The following is a 19,462-nucleotide window of genomic DNA, read 5'->3' as shown; positions in this document are numbered from 1 at the left end:
TACCATGGAATTTTTGCCTACATTCAACTAGACGCCACACAATACTTTCACCTATATATCTCATCGGCAGACAAACAAGCGAACCACCGAAACAAGTATTCGACTCTCACGAGATCAACACCCGCTTCCGCCATTAATCACCGTGAAATAATCCAGTCGAGCCTACCAATAACCCGCTCGGAAAGTGTCTCGTCCAATGATTAATTGCCGAACAACTCGAAGATAATTAACATTCGTGAAGAAACAGTCGGGCCAGGCCAGCCAAGCTGGAAGGAGACGTCGAAAAAGGAGCGAAAGAAATTGTTGAAACGCCGGTGGCATTCGTAATTACGCAAAGCTGAAGCGGAGAAATCTAGTTTCGCCGGCGTTTCCTCTTCTATTGGTTGGTGAATAAAGTTCACAGTGGAATCGATTCTGGAATTATTATGTTCGATCGTGTGCAAGGCTTGCTTTTCGACGGGGCGGCGCAAGCGGTTTGCACCTGTACGTTCGGCGAACGCGCGAGCAGTCAGGACACGCTGTGCTCGTTGTTTAATTTAATTAGCCGGCCAGCAGCACCGAGGTTATCCGCGCTTTCGGTCTTGTTATGGACCCCCAACACTGGCCACCTGCGGTCCGTGGCGGACTTGGCCTCGGCGCGAATTTTCCGCTCGAGAATAATCGATCCAAACGCGCATGGACCTACGTTTAGTGAGGTTTGAAACAGGTCCGATTGCAGACACGGTTCGATGGATCGTTTGAGATTCAAACGATACTAAGGCGATACACTTGAGGAAAAATATTGGAAAAATGTTTTTACATATTTTTGACACTAGAATAATTGACAATGGAATAATTATAATTGAATAATATAATAATTTACAATAGAATAATTGTTAGTTGTTATATATTCTTAATATACTATTGATGAATATGATATTCTTCTTGAGATAATATTCTCAATACTCGATCGTATTGTGATCCTATGATTGAGGTAGCATATATTTTAACGAATCGATTCTTGGATTTGAATTGCTGTGGAGCATTAGTGCGATTGTTTCATGAAACAATAGTGGAGATGCAGATGTGATCGTTTCGTGCTAGGTCGGGAATTAAGTAAAGCGGTTTGATGTTCTGATTGGTACATATTGCAAATTTCCAAGATTGGAAAGCAAGCATATTTGGAAACAAAAGGTCTGATCGTTTGTACTGAATTGTGCAAAGTATATGCTTATATATTTAAGATTATTATAGTGCTACGAAAATATTTAACTTTGAAAATAATAATTTAATCACTTTTATGTGACCATTTAATTTTTTCGTATATTCAGACAATTAGTGTTCTGAATCAGTTATCTGTCACATTAAAAATTCCTCATAGCGTAATTACGACACTGAATTTATAAACTCATCTCGAAATTAAAAAATAGGATAGAATGGTTTCAAAATATTTGCCAAAACAAACCATGGAATAATAAACGAGTGCCACGCGAAACGAACGCGTCGTTAGCAAGGAGAATAAAAAGCGGGCGTATAATCGCAATATTAATAGAAGCACGTGTCAGGGTCTCTTTAATTAATACCCCAACAGCTTTTCAGCCACGTTTCACGGTAGCTACCTGCGATGAGCTTTTTATGCCCGATATTATGAGCCTCCGACAAGCTGCAGGGTTGATCAATCTTCTTAATGGTTATTGTTGGGTTCACGGGGCTCTGACATGACGTGCCACGCGGTCCCGGCGCGGTTACTTTGCCTCCAAGCCGCGTCCAAAGGTGTCTGTCATTAATAGTGAACTGATACGACGGCCTTTGTGTACCTGTACAAACAGACCGTCGAAATTTGTACACATCTCCACGCTAATTTCGTCACGGTTCTTCGTGAAACGTCGATCAACGAATTGCGCGTTTAAGAGGGCTTGCAAATAAATTGGCTAAGCTTTGGGGAAAATAGAACTAACGAAGAATACACGCATCTTGGTTTATTGAAAATTGTATTGGTGGAAATTGTATTGATTTGGTTTTAAACGAGGAAGGATCGAAGAAGATGAGTACATTTTTCAAGTTCTATTTCAGAATTTACAATGGCAAAGTTTTGCTTCAAGTTTCGTAATCAAAGTGACAAAATAATAGGATGAAACGAGTCAAAGGATAATGCTATTATCTTATAGCATTCACGTACTATTTACAATTAAAATCAAATATATTAAACTTCGTATCATTTATTACTACTCTATCTTCGTATGACTACAGAAATTTGATATCTACTATGAAACTGCAACTGTAGAACCTGATAAAAAAACGCTTCATTGGGAAATGAAGTATATGCAAATACTTTCTCTAACCACTTTACATGTATATTCCACTTTCTTCCTTCTCTGCGTATACCAGGTAGACTCGCAAAAAAAAAGAAAAGAAAACGGATAAAAGAGAGAAAAACGCGGAAGCAAGAGGTAGCGTGCGATTTCCTGGGAGGGTTTCAGCGAAACTTTCGAACTGTTATCGGCCGCGGAATCTATGAATGGTTGGACCTAAGATTACATTACGCGATAGCCGTGCTATGAGACGCCTCTGGCTAAAGGTAAGAGGGATGAGAAAAAATACGCGTAGGAGGTGCAGGGTGGTTGTATTAGCGAGCGGCGTTATAACGAACGAGATTAAAGGGATAAAGGTTCCAAGATGTTTTACGACGGCGGACATGAAACTCCGTTGTGTCCTAGGTCGTAAAAGTTTGACGCGTACTCAGGTGGTTGGAAGAGGATGGAAAAAGACAGAAAGAGGAGAGAGGGAAAGGGAAAAAATCGGAGGACCAGTCAACGTTAAGCGCGCTTTAAAAGATTCTACCGGCGATTTACAGTTGTTGCAAAGAAAGTAAACCGACGCCACTGGTAATTTTATGACCAGATAAATCTGATTATTTATGATTCCATGGCGTTTTAAGCAGCTTAAGGCCTGGTTACGGATACGCCTCGTTCGTGCATGCTTATTCGGAACAGAAATCCTTGTTCCTGGAAATATTGGAAAGTAGGGGAACACCTTTACCATAGGGGAATAATATAATGTTTGAAAAGAGATTTGTATTTACCATATCCAAGTATCATGTGATGTCAAAGGTTTTTCATGCAAGTCTATTCAATTTCATTGTTGGTGAAAAATTAAACCATGGATGTTTATGCATACACGTATTTTTGTAAATATTGTTAAAGAAATGAAACGAGATCTATCCAGAGATGAATATAAGTATTAAAGTTAGAAGAGAATAATTATGTACTTTCTACTTTTATTGAAGAACATTCATTCGTGGTAATATTGATTGTATTTTTTTGGAATCGATATCGTAATTTTTTGCGTAATATTTCTCGAAGTGATACGAAGGTAAAAGATATAGGATCTGAGAGATTTATTTCTAAATATTGCTTGATTTCAGAAGTTTTTCATACGCAAATGTTAATATTGTTAGTTATCAGTAGACGTTTATATCTTCTGCACAGATAAATAATTACACAAAAATATGCTTTGCCTATATTATCACTTAATTGCACATCTGTTTAAACTATACATTTAATACTTCTCAATTAGCGTAATTTTTCTGGAAAGAAATTTTAACAAGAATTTTGCCAGACAATTAAAACCAAGTTTTTGCAGGTGACAAATGTAATGCGGGATATATTAAATGAATGTTTCTCTGAGCAAGGGAGCGCTCGTTACAAAGCATCAAGTAATAATATCTGCAACACATACACAACTTAATATTACACTATAATAAATAGAAATTAATACATTAAATGCTAGTAGCTATCTACACTAGGTTCATGTTCATTTCAAATTCTATACAATATTATTCTCTTTCTCTCTCTCTCTCTCTCCTTTTCTCTCTCTCTCTCTCTTTCTCTCAATCGTGCATAGTTAATATCCATTGGGTAGAATATGTTAACATCAAACATTACATGCATATATACCTGCCTTTGTTACAATGCTAATAAAATTCTTACACACCGAGACAAATTCGCAGTAACATAACACGTATAACATTCGACCACGTCAGTGTTAGTTTTCATCGATTAGCCCTTTAAGTTCTATAGATGTTATACACACGGTGAATGTCATTGATGTAGGCCATAGACTGATGGATATTTGCCACACACTTGTATTCGCGCGCGAACCGTAAGTGGAAACAACGCAACCGTCGCGGTAGCGGGTATACGTGCGTATATTCGTGTATATGTAGCACTAGTGACAAAGAAATGTAACGGTTAGGGAAGTAAAATATACGTACGCTGGAAGAATATTATATGTACAATTGTATCCATTTATTATATCTTTAATCGCGAATATCAATTATTATAACCACAATGTAAACACAATGGCCAGATAGTAAGCAGATAAAAGAAAATATGAAATCGATACATTATGAATTTTAGTAACTTTTGTACTAACAATCCTTCACCATGTTGATAACAGTCATTTATCCTGTGGTACATATCATATTTATTCATCGCTCTTATTAAACGTAAGTCCATTTTGAAAAATTATAGTCTCTTCTTATGCTTTTTATATTATAAACTTTTGTTTCGTCCGTCACTGTATATGAACAACTCAGAAGTCATATTGATCAACTTCAAAAATTAAAAACTAGTGAAGAGATATGCAAATACTTTTTAAAATTTACCTCGGTATTTACAATTGCTTATTTATTATTTTTTAGAAGTTGCCTCGGTATTTGTCAAATATGCAAAAATATACAAGATAGAGCAAGGTATAATTATGGTAGCGTATTTAGCAACATGATTATGGTAATGCTAATGAGATTTCAAAATCTTTCGTATAACGCACATAATATATTCATAGAAACATGTCTATAAGCGTTCAAATACTTTCATGAGCTACTTTCCGTATAAAAAACAGTACACAATAAATTTTAGAATACCTCTGCAAAGTAACACCGGTGGTCTGCATTTTTCTTCGCGACGAAAGAGTCACGAGCTCGCAAAGCCGCGTTAACACAGCGGAATTCGGGACGAATGTAGTAAATTGGCGTTCGTTTCGTGGGCGAGATGCGTGTTTCACGTCAGCTGGCACGGAATAAAGCGGACGTTCGCAATATGGAGGATCTTGCCCCGCGAACGAGTGTCAAAGAGGCGGACGACGAGCGATCGTAAACACAATTAGCGTCCCACAGTGGAGAGCTATGCATAACGCGGCCTCGGTCTCTCGTATTTACCGAAATTTAAGGCCCATCGCGGCGCGCTTAATTCCCTTAATTAAAATTCTGACTGGCCGTGAAGCGGTTAAAAATAAGACGACCTCGGGCCGCGCGTTTATTCGCGGTGGCCGCAGCCACTGACGAATATTTCCTTCGCCAGACTTTCGTAATTCCTTACCCAACGCGAGCTTTTCGTACGCTGTTCGTTATACTAATGGCCTGCATTTGCACACGAGTTTCCAACTTCGGTTGTGTCAGATAAGTTGTCCGAATGATTCCTTGCAATTCGTATTACATTCGATATTTCATTCGAATCTATTTCCATTTGATAAGCTGCTTTCGAAAGCTACCCATTGTATCTAAGCATATTTTTGCATCTTCGTAACCAATGATTTTTATACAAATTGACATTATTTACATTAGCTCATTGAGGATGAAGCAATGGTTTATCATAATCGTGTTATAATACCTATACTTATTCTTTTTCGCAAAATTGTACAATCTAAATGGTAGTGACAAAAAAGATATTAAGCCAATTCTTGGATTCCTTTGTCGTAGCTGCAACGTTAACCAACAGAATTTCATAATGTAAATTGATTAAAAGAAATTTTGATTAAAATGTTGCATTAAGGCAACGTTGGCCGGTAATGGATTAAACCAATTTCTAATGTAAAAGAGTATATTTTGTATTTATTGTACTATAAATAAACGAAACTGTGAAATAAACGAAACGAAGTAAAATGTCGAGACCAGGTCGACGTAGGACTGTAAATAGATATTTCTTAGACAGATTTTAATTTGTCCTTTTCTGTTTGTTTCAGGTAAGTTGGAATGCAATATAGTCATTGCGGAATGGAGTTTTTAATGCTATGGAGTTTCTGAATATGCTAAAATTGGAATTAAGGTAACGTTGGGCTTGTAAATTAAGCAAAACCTTACAAGTAGACTGCGAATATTTATTCTATGTATTATTTTGGACACAGCTATAAAATAAAATTTATAATAAATATTATTTCATAACAGATTCTATACTTTGGTTTTTTTTACATTTATTTTGTAAAAATCCGCAGTCTACATACACTAATTAAATAATATATTTATATATAATTATTTGTCTTAAATAATGTTAAAATCCTCTACGAGGATAAAAATTAGCAAAATTCATTTCAAAATAAATACAAACTATCTCCTTTTACAAACAAGTGTTCTACAAAGTCCATTAGTTAAATCTAGACTGGAGATTATAGATGAAGGTCCTGGACATATCTGTCAGCTTGTTTGTAATGCTCGATCAAAGGTGCTAACAACAAAAATGCGAATATTACGGGATCAGTATACCTGTCGCGTTTGTTCACGGTCGACGGATTAATCGTAGAAGCAAACTGTTTAGAAAAGTAGCTACAGCAACCTGAATCGCCCTGTGTGTTCCAGACACCATGTGTATCGCGTAACGCTACGTTATCAACAGTTATCGGAACTTGTTTAACAAGTAGGGCAACTTGAAGTCAAAGGGCTGGTAATTAGGGTTTCATAGAACTCGTGATGCATTCGATGCTCCGATAAACTCGGTGGCAAACTCGAGTAATTGCTAATCAATTTCCATATTATTGCATTACACCATATTATCGCAATGTACACCGTTCGTACAACTTCGTCACTTGTTTCACCGAATTTGTGTAACTTTCGTCCATCGAATTTTAGTCTCAACTATGTTTTGTTAGTCTACAAATTTGTAGAAATGTTTGCCTATACGAAACAATGAAAGTTTTATTGGACTTTTCCATTAGGTTTTCCGAAAAGTGTCTTTCTCTTACAGACACGTCTTTTACAACAACGCATCTTTATACAAACATGAAACCTAATCTGTCGAACGTTGTAATCTTTATCTTGATAGAACAAAATGGATCATACGTAATTCGAGAAAATAATGTAAAACGGAGAATGTTGTGCATCCATTATTTCCTTATAAAACGAAAGAAACTTTTCGGACGACCTAATACATATTTATTTCATCCTTCCTCGTGTTTCCTCATTAATTGGTAATTGGGATGATTCTAATGACGAAGTGAAATATTTATTTTACCATCAAGAACAAACATTTTTTAAGTTCTATTATGGTTAACTCTGCATCGGGGAAATTTTAATTCGTTTTATAATGAATTAAGGCTTGTAGATACATATAAAAAAATATTTTATTTTTTGAATGTAGTAAATGTAGGTTTTTACATATTCTTTCTTTCGTGCATATCTTTTCGCCTTCTTTATTCGCAGTCCAATAATTACTTAAACTATGTTTTCGTTATCTATCACTGTTCAAATTCACTCTTATTCACTTGTCATCCATCTCCTCACACAAAACAACCTTTTAGTCAACTACCCCTATCGGGAAACCCCTATCAGACACAGCCAGCCTATACAACTCAACAAAACTCTCTTTTCAACTTCTCTTCTGGAAATTACTCTTCCAGAGGCATCCTTATGAATGTACATAAACGACACAACGTTATTCGTAAAACTGTGCGCAGCATCCGTTTCCAACCTATAAGACATTGGAGTGGATCGGTTTCACGATAAGGTACACTTCTATCTCGTTTTCTGTGGGAATTTTCTCGCCACCGGTTGTCGCAACGATCGTCATGGGCGGAAGTTTTCGGTGAATGTTTCACACGATTCCCGGGAATAGGCGTCCGTGATATGCGACGAGTGAAATAGCGTCTAGCGACGTTGAACATTTTTCAACGCGAACATTTCTCGCCCGTCGACGCGATGGTCCTCGTGGACGGCCGGAAGTCGGCTCCCCGCGTCCTCGCCGACTCACTCGGACGTCGTCGAATTTTAAATCGATCTCTGCTTTCAAGCGAATTTGCGCCCGTTTTCCAAAAAGGGGCCACGGCGTGACGGCGATCTTATCGGGAATGTTACAGGAATTATTTGAGGTGGAAATTTACGTGGAAAGGTGATCGATGGATCTATGGTGGAATAATATCACTGATAGATGAGTATGATAGATGGATCTGTTCAGAGTGGAAGAAGAATTATTTTCGGAAAAGTTCGTCATTAATTATCTGAAATTGAATGGAAAAACTTGAAAAATAATGTGAAATTTCGATCATTAGTTTTATGCAATAGGGAAGCAGCTGCTCTTATTAATTTCTGATCTTCATAAAGTTTATTGGGTTCTAAGATGAGATAACTATATAACTTATAATCAAATGGGAAATATGTCTTTCCACTCCATTTTGATTAAAACTTTTTTTTTTATAGCTTCATCTAACATTCTCTTCTTTCTCATATTAATTTCTTTTCATACTCTTTTATGAATAAAATCTTCATATGCATTGATATCATTAATACCGTTTTATTAGGTCACTTTACAAAAAAAAAAGAAATTCTTTCAAAAAATAAATTTCAAACTAAATTCTCAGAAAAGGAAAGTGAGATCACTTGAGATGCTATGGCCTAATAATAAATCACGATATTACAATGAATTTTGATAGTATTGAAATTTTGTGATCTCTAGATGCATCATCCAATTTCAACAGGAACCAGTGGAGTTTATCAATTAATACTTCGAAGCACTAACAAAGCTTCCTGTGTCTGTGTGTCATCTATACATATCATTGCCATAGATCAACACGTGTTATTTTCTGTTGGCACCGTTTTAACGAATGAAACGTGTCGTAAAATAGCTGCCAAGAAACAAAGAGATCATGGACAGGTGACAATACAATTTCGTATTCAAAATTCCTTGATTTCATCTCGTTGAGCGCGAAGCAAAATTATTTTCGTCTAAAGACGAAGGGATAAACGGAATGTGAGAGTAAAGCGGCAGTGTGTTCCGGGAGCAACCATGAATCTTTTAGCGGTGTACCTTTTCACGGTAATTGCGTGGTGCCGTGGATAGTTAGCGTCTTCTGCCAACGATGGCTGGTTCTTCGTTTAATTGGCCAGTTAGACGAACGACCGGAAGTGCCGCTGCAGAAAAAGGCCATACACCTTCTGCCGCCTTTGTGGACGTATATCGTCGACGTTGTCCATTTCCTTGTTATTAAAGAAATCGAGGATTTTACGCAGGAGTTTTGTTATTTTCGTCCATATTGGATAAATTCACGGGAACTTTAACTTTCGTAGTTTAAATTTCATGACTCGTTAACTGTTTAAAACCTTGGAATTCCAAGTTTCTTGAATTTTTAAGTATTGGAGAAGACTTCTTCCTCGTAGTCAATTTGTAGAAAATTTCAACCTCAATGATTTAAGTTTCAAGATCCAGTAATTGTAGGATTCTAAATTTCTTTCGTTATTAAATATTCGAAAGCCTTCGTTTATTATTAACTTTTATAATTGCTTTTACCTACGAAAGAATTCATGTAATACTGTGATAACAGAATATTTGAAGCTTGATGTTAATCCTGAATTATAAATCACTCTCTGAGAGGAGACTGATTTTTTATTTCATTACCGCAATCTAGACGGACATTTATGAAACACCAACAACTAGACATCTGCAAATATGAAATACAAGTCCAAGTATTAAAAACTCGATTAAAACAAAGGTCACCTACGTTTAAAATAAAATTTCCATGAAATTCATTAATTTCAAATTGATTTTGCAAGACATTTTGTAAGTTAATCATCTAGTTAGTAGTTAATCATCTAGAATCATCTAGAAAAGACTTAATAAATTAAAATATTTAAAAGACACTTCAACGACAAGGACGATTTCTCGCAAAATCTGCCTTATTCTCTCGAATGGTAAGAAAATTCCTTTGTATTTACATCGCTTGAACTCTGTCGACGTCGACACTTTATTATCGAAATTAAATCCATGTACATGCGTTTAACACCTGGTCCAGGACAACTTATCGACGCTACGCGACGCTAGAACCAATCCATTACGAGCGTGTTCAATGCATTAACAATTACCTTGGATTACCGACCAGTCAGTCGTTCTGGATGACACGCAAACACGACGCCTAATCGCGAAAACAATTAGAAGCGAGGTGGTAGAGCTCGTCGTTAGGCAAACGAGAAGTAGAACGAGTCGCGTCGTTAATCCTGCGACGATGGTAGCGAGCTACGTTACTGATGTTCACTGTGACACTCATAACACACCATCGTGCACCATTATTTTTGTGTAGTACTCAAATTTATTTAAATATTATATAATATTCCAAAACATTTTATGTCTTACAATATTTTTATAAAATCCTATACATATTAAAATTTTTTTTTTATTTTATATTTCTCATTCGTGTTTTGTTAGAATATAGAATATACATTAAAAATAAATTGCTCATAATATAATTGTAGTTTAATATATGCATTTATTCACAAAAATAACTACAGTTCAAAATAACTGCAGCAATCTACCAATAGACGCTTTGCACCTTTTTTGGACTTGTTGATTTACAAGTAAGAAGAAATAGTTAGTTTAAAATTTAAGCGATAGTTCAAGTTTAAACGATGATGAAATACGATGTGTATTAAAGTTTGGAATCCCTATCTTAGTTACACGTATTCAAATCTGTGACGAATGTTTTGTGACAATCTTCTACCATAGAAGAAATATTTATTCTTGTTAATCATTCGAACTTTTACTTATTTTTATGTTTAAGGTATGGAGTACATACTTAGTTTATTTAAATACGTATAGATGTGATATTGTAGATTAAAGTTGGCGTTGCAAATTGTTTGAAATATAATAGTCATTGCGATAAGAATTAATTGAGATAATATTTTCGATAAAAGACGCGAATTAGAAGAAGTGTCCATACGTTGCTCAGATTGAAATTTCGTGCTGACGCGATATCCGAGAACGTACATCCGGTTAACAAACATTGACGCAGAGAATACTGTCCAGTTCCGAATTGCTCTTAGTCAAACATCGATCGCATAAAAACTGCATAAATCGGCTGTCGAGTTCAACAACGAGAGCAAGGGTTCTGGCAACTACGTAACCAGCGTGCAATTTCCAATCACCCCTGTCGTTCATCGTAGCTATAAAAATTGCATAAATCGAGCTTTGGATCACCGAACTTCTCATCAACCCTCGATCTCTCGGTATTTCCCTGGAAACCACCTCAAACAAACAAGAATCGGTAATCACCGGTATAATTGACGGAACAAGCGTAGGCAATATGCCTCAAATTCCGACGCGTATTCTATAGTGAACTGTGTATATAGAATATACTTGTAAAGAAGTGTGTTTTCCAAATTGAAAAGCGAGACTTAAAATGGTTGATGGTCGAAGAAAATTATTAATTTCTACAGAGTTGTGACTGAATAAAAATCAGAATTAACTCGACGAGTGGCAATAAGTTTACGAAGGAATCTCGTAATTCTTCTATTTTCTCTGTCATTTATATTTTTGGTTTGTAGCTTCTCTTTGTTTAGAAAATAATTTCAAGTTTCAAACAGCTAAACGAAATTTTCTATTTATCGAACGTTATATTCTCACAATCGCTCTCTTGTATTCACGTTTTTCTTCCATTTATCTCAATTACAATATCCACCATAGATACAACGTCGGACACTATCCTCCAACCTATTACAATCATGCAAGTCCAGCCTATCGACTTTCTCCGAAACTGGTCCATCATTAAGCCCACCCAAAAACACCCTAAAACAGTACCACCGATATCCAAACCTTTTGACCACACAACGTTCTATTGTTTCCAACAGTTGTATATCGCGAGCAGAATCTCCCAAGATTCTCTGAGCAGCCAAAGACGTCGGTCAGAGAGGAAAACGAGAAAATGGATCGAGCCTACAACAGCCATTATCGCATTTCCTCGAAGGGATGCCGAAACGTAGAACGAAATCTTCTTTTCCTTATCACTCGACTGTTCCCTCTATCGTTTCTTCTTCGACGTCGCGTTAAAAAGGGGTCACCCTTGGCACTGGGCCTGTTTTCTCAGGGCGGGAGGGGCAGGGGGGAACAATTTGAAAGGCAATTTGTGCGCCCGTAAGAACGATCGCGATTACCGGTAGACCGGGACTAATGATGATGGCATGGGGAGAGCTCCTCGATCCTCGTTCACGGCCATCGAACATGGAAGACACGGGGAAAATTTCGTTCGACGAGATCCCAGTCCGTTTCTTGCATTTTTCTTCCCGGTTTCTCTTACTTTGTTACGCGGTGAATGGTAGAACGGCTAAGCATGTTTCTCTTCGTCGAGGATTCTCTTTTCGTGGTCTGTCCGCAGGGTTAATCGGAACTGGCGATGCTCTTGCGAGAGGGTATGTTTGGAATGCGATTGTTAGCGAGGGACAGCAGATCGTGGAAGAAATAAATGATCCGGCATAGAAGGTGGAAGATCGATGGATGAGTAATGAGGTGGTTGGTATCTACGCCATTTTCGTGATTGGAGAGTCTTTTGTGGACGGTGACTATTAGATTATGAATGTTTATGCGTTTATAAGAAATTTGATGACGCAGAAATGTATATATCGAGCGTGATATGCAAAAATATATAAAATATGTGTAGAACATCTATGAATAATTTTATTGGATGAAGCAAAAGAGATTCCGTTCTTTTAGTTTCTGATTCTGGTTGTGTTTCCTTTATGATCTCGTCGCAAGAAATATAATTATCACGTTACCAAGTATGGTAGGATGTATACGAGTATGTGGAATTAAATTTTTCTTGAATTAACGCTCTTCCAGGATACTGCGCATACGCGCGATGTATAAAATAGTTTTATGGCAAACATTCAGTTTTCATAGCGGGAAATGAAAGTTCTCAATTTTCGTCATCATTAGTAGATTGCAGATGTTTAGGTATATAAATAATCGAAGCACAATAATTGCTGCAATATTTAATGAATGAAATATTTTCTTAGGTTCCAGGATAATATAACATTGTTTGAATTATTTTCTTATTTTTTATTATACTAGATTATATTAGGAAATGGTAAAAAAGTTCAAGATTAAGTTTTAAAACATCGAGGTTTAACTGACTCAGATAACTTTATCTTACTCTATTTCTCTTTAATTCGAAAAATGAGTTTATAACGTGAAAACACGAGTTCGCATAAAAATCTGTTGGTTCGTTATTAGATATAATTCTCAAGTTGCTTCAATTTTTGTTGACCGATGTAAAATTGTGAAATAAAGCGTAAAATAATTAATGAGATTTTGTGGCGATGTGGTGTTTGCTTTTATGTATCGAAGTGTAAAAGTGATTGGTGAGGCGATGATAAGGTTTCGTTGATCAATATCTGTTTATTATGGATTTAATATCGTATCCGAATTTAATACTGTTTTAAATGAATATTGTGTAATTGATCACTGACGAATGTTCACAACTTCATTACGATATTAATCGGATATAAAAAATATATATTCAATTGTGGTTCGCGTTTGAGTACACTGAAAATACATCTGAAATTAATTGATTCATTTGGACAATTACTCTCGAATGTATTGAAATGTTTCTATGGCTTACCAGGTTTAAAATAGTATTGAAAATGATACGAACATTTTGATAAGGAACATTTTATAAATATTAAATAACATTTTAAGCAATACTCGACGTAAGATAAAAAATTATGATGGATCAGGTTTAAGTTCAATATAAAAGTAACGTCTTTCAGTTTTATTGCCGCATATATTCAATATAATAATAAATATTCTTTAAAATATTTCAAAATTTCAAAGCTTTATTCGTCGAAGAAACATTTTAAATCAATGTCGAGTTTCGAATTCTAATATTTATATACGTTCTACGTACATAAAAGCAACATTTTATCATTTTTTATCACTTTTATACACAATATATTCCTTAACACATTTCAGAACTAAAAAATTTCTCTTCCACTGAAAAATGGTTCAAAAAGTAATATCAGATCAGATGTTTACGTTATATAAAAATAATATTACACACAGATAATACTCCCCGATACATTTCAAAATCTAAAACTCATTCCTCAAAAGATTCTCATATCGTTCAGAGAGAGTGTTTTAAAAATGATCGATGCTCGTTGAACGCTGCCCTCGGGCAAAGAACTCCGCTTATTTGTTAAACAACGGCCGTCGTGTAATTCACTTTCGCTGAATCCCATTTCTCTAGATGTCACTGGAGCCTCCTCGTCTCTCGCGTTGGAGTCGAGTTCCCGGTGTTTCAATTATTCACAGCGAACCTACAGCCGCTCATTGGATTGACTTACGAGCGTTGTACGCGGCCAGCCGCGTTGAAAACTCGCCCGATCGATCCTGAACAAGTCGTAACAACGGTGCCCGCGCACTCGTATCTCGTAATTTCGATACGCGATGAAAGATGCGGTCTCGTTACTTCGGCATCAAGGCATTCATCTTCGAATAAATATTTTTCATTTCCAAAATGGCGGGTGATTATCGTACCACGAAATTACAGGGATTCGTCATTATTGTTCGCTCTTGTTATAGGTTCGTGTAATTAGGATTTCGGTGTTCCTGGCTCATATCGAATATTATAAATTTAAAACACGATATAAGACAAAATATTGATTGATAGAAGATCAGAAGATTAAAAAGTTATTCAGGATGATTTTCGATTACTGGCAATGTCCTTCCGAGAGAGGATTCATCTTCTATTTATTTAAACACAAATTTACTTTTGATCACCAATTTCATCAATAGAAGATCAAATGTAGAGGCTATTAGCCTTGGCTGCCCAACAATCTAATAGCCACAGCAAGAAGAAACAGCATCACAATAGCGATTTAATGGAGCAAAACACTATTACGTTTTTGTCTCGCAAACAGAAGCACATGGGTTCGCATAAAATATTCGAGGCGATCTACAGTCCCGTTAATTATCGGTCCAAATTAAAGATTCCTTTTCTCAGCAAGAAAAGATCGCAATTAATTTCTGCTATTAACCAAACGAGTCTCGATACTTCTTCTTTTCTGCGAAACCGTTTCTTTTCTTATTTCCTCTAAAAACATTCTGCTCGAATAACACCGCGGGTAATTCGGATAACGAGATAATCTCAAACGCTGAAGAGTCATCGAAACTGAAGGTAGAACGAAGAAAGAAAAATAAAGGAACAATCGTAGAAGCGGAGATCGACACGAATATTGAGATCGACGATGCTTTTATTTAATGGAAGGATTTATAAATCGTTTCTTCGGGATACTTTAAACACGAACGATCAAATTTGTCCCAGCCGTTTGTTCGTCTCTGAGAATGCGGCCATTATATGATAATTGCCGGAGGGCCCGTCTGTTTATTATTCATGCGTCTTCTTTCTGTGAATTTACGTTTACGACGCATCGTTTCGGAACTGTAATTGCGTATTGCCGTATTAACGATCCCGTTACCGGCGTGTGAGCATCTTTAGTATGCACTAATCCGGCCAACTTTCCATTTAAACGCGAGTTTAAACTGGTGGGTCAGTCCGATGCAATAGAGAAAACGAGTTATACTCTAATTTTTCATTCTGACGAGTATTGCACGAGGAGGTTCGTGGCTATAGAGTCACGGATAATTAGCTACGGAAGGTTTTCTTTCGTCATTAAGTCGGAAAATGTGTGTACATAGACAACATAGAGATAGAAATAAAGATGAGAAAGTATATATATAGAAACATATACATATAGTTAGTAAGTTTAATTAAATCAAATTTTTAATAGTTCAGGGTTAAATATAGTTTGAACGTTCCAATTTTTAATCGAATTTCAGGTTTATTAGATATGTCAATACCATCTTATGGAATCTGAATAAGAAATTTGAAAGTGAATCTATTTTTATGATGAAAGAAAATTAACTTCTCTTACAATAAATGAAGTAACGAAGTAATGACCAGATAAAACGCAATTTGGAGAGCATAAATATATATACACACACCATAGTTCATAAATTACTTGGTACTTATCGTTAAGCCAGGCATAAATAGATATTATAATCACAAAATATATTTCATACTTATTTACTGCGTGTATTATAAGAAAGATTAGATCATACGATAATTTAAAAATTTCATTAGGAGCTTATGTTACCAGAGCTTACGTTACAAATTTCGCAATGTCCAGTAGCTAATGAACGGAATATAACTTTTAATTACAAAATACTTCAAGGGCTTACAATCTATAAATCAACGATAGTTCTTCTCGAATAGCGTGCCAAGCGAATCATCCTTTCATCCCAAAAAGAGCAATTTCAAGTCGAACACCCGAAGCTCGTAAGACGACATTCGTCGCTTTCATTCTCAAGAATCGATCTCTGTAGAACAAAGGAGCCGCCCCTGAACGAGACGAATCGGCATACCTTTCACCCCATGCCGTTCTCCAATATTTTTTCTCCCTTTTTTCCCGGCGAGATAATCGGCCCAATCGGCGAGCTTTGTTCCCGCGGCGATCCGTATGGCGGATATGCATGTGCGAGGAACGAAAAAATTGGGTGGCCAGGACAGATCGATGCGTAATGGAAGGACCGGGAACCACGACCAATGGCCGGGTATTACTTTATCGGTGATCGGGCACCGGTCGAAAATTGAAAAACGACGGGGACATCGGCGACGAAAGTGGGTCGTTGTGGCCACGTTTCCAATAAACGGACGCTCGACGGGAATTTCTGGTTTCTTCGAAATGGCTGGATGACGCTGTTTGACGGGACGTCAAAGGGGATTGAAGGAAGTAGCGCTTGAATGGTAATGAATGATCGATGAAGATGATGAACTCAAGGCGCGGTGTGTTGGAAAATTTGAAAGCTTTTGGGATTTCATGAAAGATGGGTAGACTATGGTATGTATGCACAGGTGATTAGAAAGTAATTTTTTAAATTTTTGTTTGAACTTTCTGTTATCCGAACAACATATTTCTTATTAGAACGCTGTAAGTAAATGTGCAAAATTTATTTATTTTCTTCCATAGAATGAAATTTGTTCATGATAACTGTATCTCGAATGTACCTCGAGGGCCGCGCATCGTTACATACATACTTTACATGGAGTGAAAATGATCGCTTTAATCAATTGAAAAATACATATGTATAAATAACGTAAATAACATACATATATATTATTTGAATGAGCTTTTTGGGAGATTATCAGCACGACTATATAAGTATTTCAATTGGGTCATATTTAATTAATCTAGTCATTCATCGTATAAAAGTCGTATAAAATATTTTAGGTAGCATATATTCTGTAGTGTAAATTCTTTATATTCTTCTATTTTCTATACGAATATTCTCCATATGCTCTCAATTATATATTCTTAAGATATTTTATATTTTCTATTTAAATACTATGAGCCTGTTAAATTTCACGAATTTAACAGTTTCAATAAGGAAATTCGTAATTAAAAGGAGTACAAAAGGGAAAAGAACAATTTTAACATCGGTTTCCATTATTACTATCCTTGTTCGCATTTGAAAAGGTAGTAGATACCATCTGGGACAAATTCTTCACTAGCACGACTATTTTCCAACGTCTACTGCAAACAGGCTTCGTTTAGAGCTTCAGCCTACCGTGCAGAAACTCGATCGTCAATATCGTTCGATTTTTTTCTTGGCTTTCCTTTCCGTTTCCCCTGAACTGCCTTAATGCTGCTGATTCGCGAGAATCCCACGCGTTTACCGATACGCTTCGAAGCTCGCAGAGACGAAATAACTCTCCGGACGATCGTGAAAAAAACAGGAATCGCTGACGGGAGGAAAGTGTTTTCCAGAGAAGACGCTGAAGGTAGCGGAACGATGCGCTTTCGCGCACAGAAATATTAATGCTGCGATGCCGGATTTTCAGTTTCCTCTGTTTCTTTTTCTATTTTTCTTCTTTTTATATCGATCGTTCGTAATAATCCTAATTCAAAAATATAAATGCTTGGAAAGTTTGAAAAATATAAGTATTTTACGCGGAAAATTGGGAGAGCGATTAATCATAAGAAAAGTGGCGGTAAGATTAAAAAAATATGTAAAATAAGTTCTTTTTTCTGCGAAGTTCAATTCTTCAGAAACTTTCTGTCATAAGATTTATTTATTTTATCGACTTTTATTTATTTTTTCGGTTACACCATACTGTGATCTCAACTTTGCTGTTTTCTGTATTGCTACAAAACAGAAATGTAGCAGCTGATACAAATGAAAAATGCCATTTGTCGTCAGCAAATATTTTCGTAAAAAAATATAGATTGAAAATACGAAATAAAATCTGTTTCCTGTAAAACTTTATTTTTCAGACATTCTCTGCCATGAAATTTATTTATTTCGACGAATGATTTTGATTAATTATTCCAATTACGCCAAGCTTTGATTTGAAATTCGTGCGTTAAGCGCCACGAACGTTCGCCGTCAATTCTCTCGAAAAAATAAAAACGGATGCTCGCTTGAATAAACCGTTATCACATTTCCGCGATTTATTTTTTCATGCAGCATCTGTATATCATCCGATGTAACAATTGACTCGTCGCTAACGCCAGAAAATCCCTCGTCGCAAAATGAAACGGTCCAGACTCGAACAGTCGACACTATCAAAACAGAGACACTATCAAAAACACTCAGCCGTTTCAGTTGAGCTTCAAAGGAAATCCCTCGCGATATAATCTTCAATAAATCAAATTCCTGTAACTATCCTTTCACTCGTAGTTTTTAATCCTTCTCGAATATAATAGGTACAATCTGCACGATTTTATATAGAAATGATTTTCATACTACCATTGAAGATAACCTTTTCAACTTTCAACAAAAATAAATTTTGAACATTAGAAAAATCATCTCCTTGTCATTAATTCTCTACGTTCGCTGAAATTCATTTCAAATTCTTCCTGTGACGCGTTTCATCACAGATTATTTTAGTAACTCTGTAGAAAATCTGAAATTCCCTTTTAAATCTTTTTCATTGCATATTTTATGGTGCTATAGACATGCTAGAATTTTTTATAATAAGTCATTGATTGCCTATTCACGATTTTTCACTAAAATAGTAGGAGCTCATCGATAATCGAACATTAACTGAATATTCCTTTCCATTAAAAATGTAGATAAATGAAAATTTGCATTTCTTAGGAAATTCCAAAAGTTGTTAATGCCAGGGAAGGAAACGATTTTTAAACAAATCTCCAGCTTTATGATACTATTCTTAAGTATGAGGAACGCATGAAAGAATCGTTATTAATAGATTGCGGATTTCTCTTGGAAATTTACATTTTATGCACGTAATTGAAGTTATTCGTTCTAATTATTAGAGATTATAACGAGTATTCTGGTATATCATATATTTCTCTATGTTATATGCATTTTTGTACCTTCAAATTCTGCATAAATGCATAAAAATCTACTAGTTATTAAATATTCATGATTTCGCA

The 19,462-nt window shown here is 36.0% G+C and overlaps 1 protein-coding gene across 2 annotated transcripts in view; it reads left to right on the top strand.

The window, feature by feature from the left end:
- The window catches only part of LOC117216001 (protein slit), a 630,281-nt gene that overhangs the window by 327,407 nt on the left and 283,412 nt on the right, over positions 1–19,462 (top strand). The gene's annotated exons all lie outside the window — the stretch shown is intronic.

The sequence above is a fragment of the Bombus bifarius genome, unplaced genomic scaffold (genome assembly GCF_011952205.1).
Source record: "Bombus bifarius isolate JDL3187 unplaced genomic scaffold, Bbif_JDL3187 scf7180000007973, whole genome shotgun sequence".
NCBI lineage: Eukaryota > Metazoa > Arthropoda > Insecta > Hymenoptera > Apidae > Bombus > Bombus bifarius.
This window is presented reverse-complemented; position numbering and strand designations above follow the sequence as displayed.